An 11,458-nucleotide genomic window follows, 5' to 3' on the forward strand; every position below is an offset into this window, starting at 1 on the left:
CGCAACAAATTTACTTTCTAGTTAAAATTACAATGGATAACAAAAGATAGATCAACTTTGTAAACAACATAAACAATTATAGTGTCCCATGATCCTTTGGTGCAATCCATGGGATTGAGCCGTTCCCCTTTAACAAAATCATTTTTCACCCACCTCTTCCTGATTATAATTACATAAGCTCATTAAGCGTTTTACCAGGTGAGAATTGTTTTTTAATATTATTATAAGAATACCAAAATGTTCATTAAGGCAGGACAGCAATTGTATCAACTAACTCCTAATACGTTGTGCCATTTTTGTGATAACCCTATTATTATACAATAAGGGTCACTCTTTAGGCTAATGAAAAGATTAGTTTCTGGTTCTGATGTAACTCACTTTTTTTCTTTGTTTACTTTGCTGTGTATTTTCACCAATTTTTACTAAACCCAGCAAAAAGGTTATGAGCAGATATTAAATTAACACAATTCCTAATATCTGACTTTTTATTGTTATTCCAGAGTATCGGTAAGTCAAAAATGTCTAGTTCTGCATTAGAGAGTGCCTTCATTGATGTTACCGAAAAGAAGATGTCGATCAGGAAGGCAGCAGCAAAATGGGAAATAAAGAGATCCACACTTGGAGACCGTGTTTCCGGAAGAACACAGTTTGGCAAACATGGTGGACCACCCCCTTTTCTTACTACAGAAGAAGAGACTCAGGTTGCTGACTGGACTATTGGAATGGCAGAAAGGGGCTTTGGAGTGTCAAAAAAACAACTACTATACACAGTTAAAAAGATTCTTCACACTAGTAAGAAGGTAACTCCTCTTATTAAGATGGATCCACCAAATCTACCCAGCAACAAATGGTACCGACAATTCATCAAGCGCAATCCACGAGTGAAGATGGTCAACACCAGAAAATTGGACATGAAGCGCGCGAAAGTGTCGAAGGAGCAAGTTGATGCCTGGTTCCGGGATTACATGATGTTTTTGTCCGACCATGATTTGTTGGATAAACCGTCATGTATTTGGAACTGTGATGAGAGTGGTTTTTCGCTTCGAGTGAAGACTGGCAAGGTACTGGGGCCAGCAAAGAGTAATTTTGCTGTTCCTCAGATTGTATCAAGTAACCGAGGCCAAATAACTGCTCTTATTACAGTGAATGCAGCTGGTAGTTCAATCCCACCATACTACCTTTTCCCAATGAAGCAGCCCCCCAAATCATGAAACCCATTAACAGGTGCAACAGAGGGATCAACTTGCTATTTTACAGAGAGCGGTTGGATGGATTCCGAGGCATTCTATTCTTGGCTTGCCAACCACTTCATTCCAAACTTACCACCCACAAGACCAGTTGCTCTGTTGTTTGATGGTCACGAGTCACACATTGACATGGAGACATTCAAAGTAGTTCGAGACCATAATATATTGCTTTACAGACTGCTCCCAAATGCTTCTCACTTTCTGCAACCTCTTGATGTGAGTTTCTTTTCTCCACTGAAAAGAGCATGGGAGCATGCTGTAAGGGAATATATGACAACCAACCCTGGAGAAGAAGTGACGAAGAAGAATTTTACAAGAATATTTCGACAAGCTTGGATGAAAAGCGCCAGCCCCAAAAACATATCGGATGGTTTCGTGAGAAGCGGGATCTATCCCTTTGATAGATCAAAGATAAGCAACACGCTCCTCAAGCCATCAGTGACATTCGCAGCAGAAAACACTGAAGACCACACTGACACACAGATAACACCAACACACCACACCATCACACCACGCCCAAGTGACCCTTCCTTATTGGAATTTGTTGAAAGTAGTTGTACCACACCAGAAAAAGAAAAATACAGGAAGCGCATTGAAGAGGGATACAACTTGCCAGGAAGTCCGTCATTTAGAATTTGGAAGAAGTGTTACCTACAACAGCACGAACAGCCATTAACAACACTGCAACCATCAACACCACACAAACAGCCATCAACATCACCTGAACAACCATCAACATCACCGCAGCCATCAACAACACACGAACAACCATCAACACCACACAAACAGCCATCAACACCACCACAACCATCAACATCACACGAACAGCCATCAACAACACTGCAACCATCAACATCACACAAACAGCCATCAACATCACCGCAACCATCAACATCACAAGGACACTCACCACCACATCAGTCACATGCATCAACACTCCCCAGTATTCTGACATATCCACTTACTGGAGCGCAACAAAAAAATGCACCCATGAAAAAGACATCTAAATATCCCAATTTTGTGAATGGACCAACTGCCCTAAAAATTCAACAAGAAGAGCACCTCCAATTCCTTAGAGATGTAGCCAGTAAATATCAGTGTTTAAAAGAACAAGCAGTTCAAAAACAGATGAAGGTAGAAGCTGCAGAAAAAAAGAGACAGGATAGAGCAGAAAAAAAGAGACAGCGGGAGTTGGAGAAGGAGGAAAAGGAATATATGAAGCGAGCAAAGGTAGCGAAGCGCAAGCAGACCAAACGGCAACGAATTAATAGTAAAAACAAAGTGGTACAAGAGGGTAGTGACGCATTATGTACCATTTGTCTGCAATCATGGGAGGACAGTGAAGAACAAATTTGGGTCCAGTGTCAAGAAGATGAAGGAGGTTGTGATGGGTGGATGCATGTGTCATGCATTCCACTCACACATGATACAAGCGCTCTGGAAGCAAATTCAGCTTTTATATGTCATGAGTGTATTTGAATGTTTTAACATGTGTCTGTCTAGTCACTAAACGCATGCGTTTTTTTCTGTTTGATTATTATTATACTGCATTAACCTCCTGATGAAATGAGTGATGTAATAGGTAGGTATATGTAATGTGTACTTATTGCCATTGCACTCAGGCAATAAGGTGTAATGTAATTTTTAGTCCCTGTTCGGACGAAGTCCGAAAATGGGGACTTATGTTTTGACCTCCGTGTGTCCGTGCGTGCGTGCGTCTGGACCTGTATCTTAGAAATGCCTGGACCAATCACAATCAAACTTCACACATACATCATACATGATATCATACATATGCACGTCAATTTGTTTCATGATCTGATTCAAGATGGCCGAATGGCGGCCATTTTTGTACTAAAAATCATCAAAATCAAGCATTGCCCGGCTGTTTACAGATGGATTTTGTTCAATCCTTGTATATACGTTGGACATTATAAGGCCTTTGATGAACATCATTTTGTTTTACGATCTGATTCAAGATGGCCGAATGGCGGCCATTTTTGTGCTAAAAAATCATAAAAATCAAGCATTTCTCGGCTGTTTACAGATGGATTTTGTTTAAACTTGATATATACATTAGACATTATGGGACCTTGATGCAAATAATTTTGTTTTTCAGATAACCTTCAAAATGGCCGACTGGCAGCCATTTTGTTTTAATGAATGGGCTTCTAGACCCATATTTGCAACTTGTTTTGACTGATTATGTTCAAATTTTAAATATTCGTTATACATCATGTCATAGATAGACAGATATATTGGTTTGACGATCCTATTCAAAATGGCTGAATGGTTGTCATTTTTGTGCTAAAAAATCAAATATCAAGCATTTCTGACATTTATGGATGGATTTAGTTCAAACTTGGTACATACATTAGACATTACGGGTTCCTGATGCACGTCATTTTATTTTTCAGATCAGATTCAAAATGGCTGTCCGGTGGCCATTTTGTTTTAATGAATGGGTTTCCAGACCCATATGTCTGACTTGTTTTGACTGATTATGTTCAAATTTTAATATTCATTATACATCATGTCACAGATATACGGATATATTGGTTTGACGATCCTTTTCAAAGTGGCCTAATGGTGGCTATTTTTGTGCTAAAAAACTTGTTTTATTTTTTAGATCGGATTCTGAATGGCTGACTAGTGGTCATTTTGTTTTAATGAATGGGCTTCTAGAGCCATATCTCTGACATGCTTTGACTGACTATGTTCAAATTTTATATATTCATTATACATGTATTCAAAATGGCTGATTTTGTTTTAATTAATGCTGTTCAAGAGCAATATCTCTCAATCATCGTTTGATGATCAGATACAAATGTCAATCATTTAAATGTTAAACAATCATCATAATCATATTCCTGACATGTTTATATTCCAGCTATATTACTATAAACAAAACTTTGTATCTTAAATTTGATAACTACATGTAATGGGGACTGTGCCATGCATGGCTTGTTTATTCTTTAATGGAAACTGATCACGGTGTTTCACCTGGTTTAAACCAGTTCTTTTGCCTGATCACATTATTATTTAAAAAAATTAAAATTACTTGTAATTTGGTTACATGCAATCTCATACTTAGCATTTTATAATAACAATATCATATTTGGTTGAATTTTTTTAACATGTGTCTGTCTAGTCACTAAACGCATGCGTTTTTTTCCGTTTGATTATTGTTATACGGCATTAACCTCCTGATGAAATCAGTGATGTAATAGGTAAGTATATCTAATGTGTACTTATTGCCATTGCACTCAGGCAATAAGGTGTAATGTAATTTTTTATTCTTTAATGGAAACTGATCACAGCGTTTCCCCTGGTTTAAACCAGTTCTTTTGCCTGATCACATAATTATTTCAAAAACTTAAAATTACTTGTAGTATTGTGTAAACTAATGTTTATTGAAAATACAAATAAATTATTGTGTTTTAGCATGTGAAAGTGTGCGAGTGTGGTTTTAAATGGCAAGTACTAAATACATTGAATTATCAAATAAATACCCAAGGACACTTCCTGAAATGATATAAATGAGCACCAATTGGATGAAAAATCTGTATCTCAAATTCTCTTGCTAATAAAAAATTTATTCTTATCATCTTGTTGTGGATTGTTGTCTGTATTTGATAGAACTTTTATAGAAAGATTTTTTTTTCGAACTGGTGAATATCAGACTTCATCCTTGCCCAAGAGACCAAATTGATTACAAAATAATTTGAATAACGTTTGTTGTTTGTCCATACCCAAAATGGTCAATTTTGACAGGTGTCAATGGGTGCGAAAGAGTCAGTCTGAAATAACTGTCCTTGAACAAGGTTGCACAAGTATTTTTCCCATACATGAGCTGATGTACCGTGACGTTGTACTTGCCTGTTTGTCGACCCGAACACCGGACGCTGTTTTTATTCGCCAGTATTTACTACTATTCTGTCATACACAATGTACATATTATTATAATTTAGTCTGTTAGCTGAACGATGTATTTAAAACTGGTATTTTCGTCTTTAAAAAATAGAGCCCTAGAACGAGGTTGTAATGACCGTAGATGCAAATTGCTTGTGATTTTAGTGTGAGAGTTGGTGTCAATCTCCCCAACAATCTCCCAGGCAGAGTTCTATTCGACGAATATATCTCTGCCACCACGTGATCTTATGCTTGTCGTTGATTGGTCGATGCGTCACAGCGGTATTACTTTCAAAGACGCTCACCAAAACATTGCCATGCAAGTGTTCGATTTTCGAACCCGACGAATGTGTACGCGTTGTTTACAGATTTTGGCTGTTTTCAAAGTTAGAAGCTTCTTTTTTTCTTTCTATAGCACAAACGGTGTGACAGTGGGACGATTTAGTCGTTAATACTACGAAGTGCTTTTGTTTGTTCGTATTTCTTCAACAGGACGGTCAATTTGATTAACCGAGTAACACCTTAGTAACCGTTATTCCGCGATGAAATTATTTTCTTTTGTAAATTATATAACTAATTCACTGTTTTCAGTATGTTTACGAAAAAATCATTATCAGAGATCGATAACATATTTTAAAACTTGTTTACTAGGATGAAGAAATCAACACGAGATCCCTCTAATAACAAAAATACGCAAATAATACGCGTAGTAAAGGTCTTGTGGTGTTTCACCACAAAGTGGCGGTGTGTGGTGGCAGAGATACTTTCGGTGATCTAACCGCAAGGAACTCTGGGAAGGAGAATGTCTCCCCAAGCGTCACAGTGGTACTCCTTTCAAAGACACGTACCAAATACATTGCAATGCAGGTGTTCGATTTTCGAACCTAACTAAAGTGTGCGGGTTGTTTGTAGATTCTGGCTGTTTTCATAGTGAGAAGCTCATATTTTTACTTTCCTTGGCACAAACGGAGTGGCAATAGAACGTGTTCGCTGTCAATACCACGAAGTGCTTTCCTTTCTTCATATGTCTTCGCCTAGCGATCGATAGGGCCGTCAGCTTGATGAACCGAGTAACACCTTAGTTACAGTTATTCCGCGATGAAATTGTTTTCTTTTGTAAATTATAACTATTTCACCGTTTTCAATGTGTTTACGAAAAAAATATTATCAGCTATCGACGAAATATTTTAAAACTTGTTTTCCAGTAGGAATAAATCAACACGAAAGCCATCCAATAACAAAAATACGCAAATGATACGCGTAGTAAAAGTCTTGTGGTGTTTCACCACAAAATGGCGGTGTGTGGTGGCAGAGATACTTTCGGGCTGAGTTCGATTGTAACGCAGGTCTCTACGCGCTTCGCGAGGGTTGCACTCGAACGACCGGGGTTGCGACGCGAATGATGTCAAATGATGTCATTTGACCTTTAAACTCTACTCGGGCTTTTCCAGCTGATGTACCAAGAGACTGGGTCGCAGTCATACTCACAAGTTGCATGTGATTTTCACGCTCCTGTATATTCCAAATTATCACATTTTTGCTGAATATTATATCGATAATCATGAAATGTGAGGACTGTGATATGAAGAGGAATGTCAGGTTGTGCCAGGGTGATATTATGCTGTGTACTAAGTGTGAAACTCGGAGATTCAGAAAAGATCCATTTTCAACCGGCGCATCCAAGATGGCGGCACCCATACTGGATAAAGAGCACAGGGGCAACAACATGGCGACTCGATCGACACGTAGTACGTCTGAATCGAGGGGTGAGGAGAGAGGAAAACAACATGCAAATGCAGGAGAGCAAACAGAGATAAGTAGTTGTATGAACTGTGATAAAATTATTGGAGATAATGACAAGGCCCTTCAATGTGATTTTTGCGATCACTGGTATTGTTTGAGATGTTCGAAGATGACCAAAGTATTGTATGATGCAATTATGAAAGATCAGGATAGTATTATGTGGTTTTGTGAGCATTGTAAAACAGCTTTCCCAGGCGTTAAAAAGATTCTTTGCAAGATGTCCATGTTAGAAACTAGACAAACCAAACTGGAAGAAAGGATGGATGATATTGAAAGTAGCATAGATAAACGGGTTTCTGAGGCCGTTGAGGAGGCAAAGGAACGTGATAAGCGTAAACTAAGCATCATTTTCCATCGCTTGCCAGAAAGTGTAAAGGATAGTGTTGATGAGAGAAAAAATGAAGACAAGCCGGTAGGCTGGTTGGCGATCCACTCTGCTCAAAAACAAGCACCATGTTTTTGGCTGTTTCCATGGTGTGACATAAACGCGAAGCTAACGTCGGTTTATAACTAATACGAAGTTCGCAAACACCATTCAGTTTTTGGAAGTCACTTAGTTTATTACAAGGACTACAATCACTCTCCTAGTCGAGTGACTGTGCTAGGACGTATTCTGCTGTTACATTTATTATTTCCAACCGTTTTGCGATAGCATTTTCTAGAATGAAGCGTTTCCTGTAAATGCTGGAAAGCGAAATAATGAAATAACGAGATGGTAAATATTTACCTAAAGTACAGTGTGTTGACCTTCATAATAATATACTTCATAATGCAAAACATTAGTCACGGTGAGTTATTTAAATATACGACTCCTAATCGAAAAATATGACCACAGTCCAGAATTTCAGACGGATATTAAGAAACCTAAGAGCATATCAAAAGCATTTACTCTAAAATATAAAAAAGAACTGCAGTCAAAAGTCAAGAATGCCAGCAAATAAAGGACTCTGCCCCACAATCCTTTGTGCGCGTTATTATGGACACGCGCAAAAAACTGTACCACGCTTGTCAAATCTGGGTCAAATATACAGTACGCTACTATCTTGCCACAGTGGAGTGTTCGGTGACCATTGAATTAGCCCGTGATTCATATTTTATGTGTATTAATTTATTCATCAATTTTCGTGACTGACAGTACTGCCCAAATTTTAGTCAAAAAAACGCAACTGGTGAAACGGAAGAGCATTGCCAGGCGATGGACGCGGGGCTCTTTGGCGACGACCGCATAGAGGTCAAAATACGCGTTCTATTTTTAGGCGTTAAATATGGCTCTTCCATTTCGCCCCCTCCGGAATGTTCTACTTTCACAGCCTAATCGCAGGTTTTTCGAAAAACCTCGAAAAAACACAAGAATTAGTAGAAATGTTCCTGTTTTGGGCGGATTATTGATGGAGAATAATGTCTTTATTACAAAAATGCTGAAAAACCGTGAGTTGTTGCCTTAGTTATTTTTTTATTGGCGAAAAACTGCGAACTCGGCAAATTTGGTTGCACAACTTCCCTTTATCATATACACCCAGCGACACCGATAAAACTGGTAGGAGGTAATACATTTGGGGCGAAAGTATTCCAAAATCAGTTTTTGGATGTTGCAATGGCAATGGTGGGCCAGGATTGTTTTCCAATTAGTGACGGCACGACCTACCTGTGAAGTATGAACAAAACCGGTCGAGCGGAAACAATCACAGAGGAGTTAAAAGCCGTTGCTGGTGAAAAGTTACCCCAACTTTAGGGTCAAATTTCTCGGTAATGAAAACAGATATCAAAAATTCAAATGGTAACTTTGTGCCCACACTCAAGCTGAGTAGAATGAGCTATGTTTGAAGTATTTTATCCCAAATTTGTAGGAGGAGATACATTTGGCGCGAAGCTATCCAAAAATCAGTTTTTTGGCTGTTGCTATGGCAACGGTGGACCAAAAAAATTTTCCAGATTTTTCCTTATAACTAGGGTTAAGGTGTGACCTACCTGCCAAGTTTGAACGAAATCGGCCAAGCCAAAAAAATCACAGAAGAAATAATACGTGAACACTGGAACACTGGAAATGTACACACACAGACACACACACACACAAAACGACAAAAGTGATTATAAGGGCAATCCTAGCAGAGCGGATCGCCAATATGTCTAGTGTGCACTCAGTGCTACAGGAGATTGGTCTTACTAAACCAGTGAGCAATCTTGTTCGATTAGGAAAAAAGGAGCCAAATAAAACCAGACCTCTTCGAGCATAAGTGATTAATTTTGAAGACAAACGTCAAATATTGATTAATGCTAAGAAACTTAATAACAGTGATAATGATAGTATGTAGATCATATTTATTACACCTGACCTTACATATAAACAACGACAGGAAAACTTTGTTCTTTGTAGGGAGTTAGATAGTAGACGTGCTGCAGGAGAAATAGGGCTGGTTATCAGTAGAGGGAAAATAATTAACAAACATTCAACTAATTTTACGAGAACCAAGTCTCAGGATGTCCATGCAGTATCCCAAGACCAACCCTTTCGCTCCGGTGAAGACTAAGATATTGGAACCTAATAATGTTAATATTGTAGAAAGTACTGTAAATAAGTTGAAAATTTATTATACGAATGCTGATAGTTTACTAAATAAGTTGGATGAACTTTGTGTTGTTATTGGGGAAAGCGATCCTGATATTGTAATTATTACTGAAATGTTTCCAAAGAATTTTAATGCTGATGAGATTCATATGTCTGATTATACTTTACCTGGTTATGACTGTTGGTGTGGAACTATTAAGAAGCATTCTCGTGGTGTAGGGATTTATGCTAAACATGGACTACCAATTACCCCCTGTTCAGAAATTAATGAGCACTGCTTCAAAGAACATGTATGGTGTAAAGTTCAGTTAAATAATGGAAGTAACTTGTTACTAGGAGCTATTAATCGTAGCCCAAATTCTGATGATGATAACACTGAGTTGCTCTTTGATCTTTTAAATAACTGCTGTCTAACTTCAAACAGTATTTGTATTGTTGGAGATTTTAATTTTCCAACCATCTGCTGGGATAGTTGGACTACATCAAGAAGTGAGAATCATATATCCTTTCAGTTTATTGAATGTGTTCGGGATAATTATTTACAGCAATTATTATCAAAACCTACCCGTTATAGGGATGGGCAGACTCCTAGGTTACTGGACTTGTTGTTTATAGATAATGAGCATAATGCTGAGAATATTATATATGGTAATCCCATTGGACTTAGTGATCATGTTTCTATAATGTTTGAATTGAAGTATTCTTATTTCATGAATAAGAATAATGCTGTTCATTATAATTTTTATCGAGGTAGATATAATGAAGCTAGAGTTATACTTGGAAGTGTTGACTGGAGTATTTTGGAGACCCTGGATATTAATAATGGATGGAATATGTTTGATGAGAAGATGAAAAATTGCATTCAACGTGTGATCCCAATTTCTAAGTCTATTGGTAGGAAAAAACCTTTATGGATGGATAATAAGGCACTGAGGGCTGTTAAAAAGAAATACAAATCTTGGAAAAGATACACTTATACTAGAAGTTACAATGACTATGCCACTTACTGTGGCGACAGAAATAAGGCTTCAAGGGCAACAAGGTTTGCAAAAACTAGATATGAGCAAGGACTAGTGGATTGTATTGGAGAAAATCCCAAAGCATTTTGGAAGTATGTGGGTGAAAAAATAAATATTAGATCAGAAATACCAGATTTAATGGACAGTAATGGAATCATGCACTCAGATTCTGTAAAGAAAGCAAACATCTTAAATGATTTCTTCAGTTCTGTGTTCATCAATGAACCAGATGGAGAGCTACCCGGTGTTGAGTATTTCTTTGAGGGTTATACTTGCAAATGTCATGTGATCTTTACGAAGGAAGATGTACGTAAACTTTTATCGAGCTTAGATGTATCCAAGTCATCTGGACCTGATAATTTTCATCCTAGATTTCTTAAAGAGGTGGCAAATGTCATCTATGAACCCTTATTTGTTATCTTCCGAAAATCCGTTGGCGAAGGTACTGTTCCAAGTGCATGGAAAGAGGCTAATGTTACTTGTATTTTCAAGAAGGGTAATAGGTCGGATCCTGGAAACTACCGACCTGTGAGTTTAACGTCTGTGATTTGTAAACTGTTAGAAAAGCTTGTGAGATCAGCTGTTATGAGTCATATGGAAGTAAATAACTTACTATCTGACTGTCAGTTTGGATTTCGAGAGAAACGTGGTACTATTCTCCAGCTTCTAACAGTTTTGGAGGATTGGACTTATGCTATGGACAGAGGTGCACAAGTTGATGTGATTTATTTCGATTTTCAAAAAGCTTTCGATACCGTTCCCCATAAAAGACTAATACACAAGTTGAAAGCATATGGATTTGGAGGATCACTACTTAGATGGATTGAGGACTTTTTGTCAAATAGACATCAACGGGTGGTTATAAATGGTAAATTTTCTGGTTGGTTACCTGTGGTGAGTGGCATACCGCA

At 37.9% G+C, this 11,458-nt stretch overlaps 1 pseudogene; it reads left to right on the plus strand.

Annotated features, from left to right (window-relative positions):
* The first annotated feature begins 503 nt into the window (after positions 1 to 503).
* On the plus strand, positions 504 to 2,726 carry LOC146741469 (uncharacterized; annotated as a pseudogene).
* Positions 2,727 to 11,458: the final 8,732 nt, after the last annotated feature.

Source organism: Saccoglossus kowalevskii, chromosome 6 (genome assembly GCF_978046115.1).
Source record: "Saccoglossus kowalevskii chromosome 6, keSacKowa6.1, whole genome shotgun sequence".
Taxonomy (NCBI): domain Eukaryota; kingdom Metazoa; phylum Hemichordata; class Enteropneusta; family Harrimaniidae; genus Saccoglossus; species Saccoglossus kowalevskii.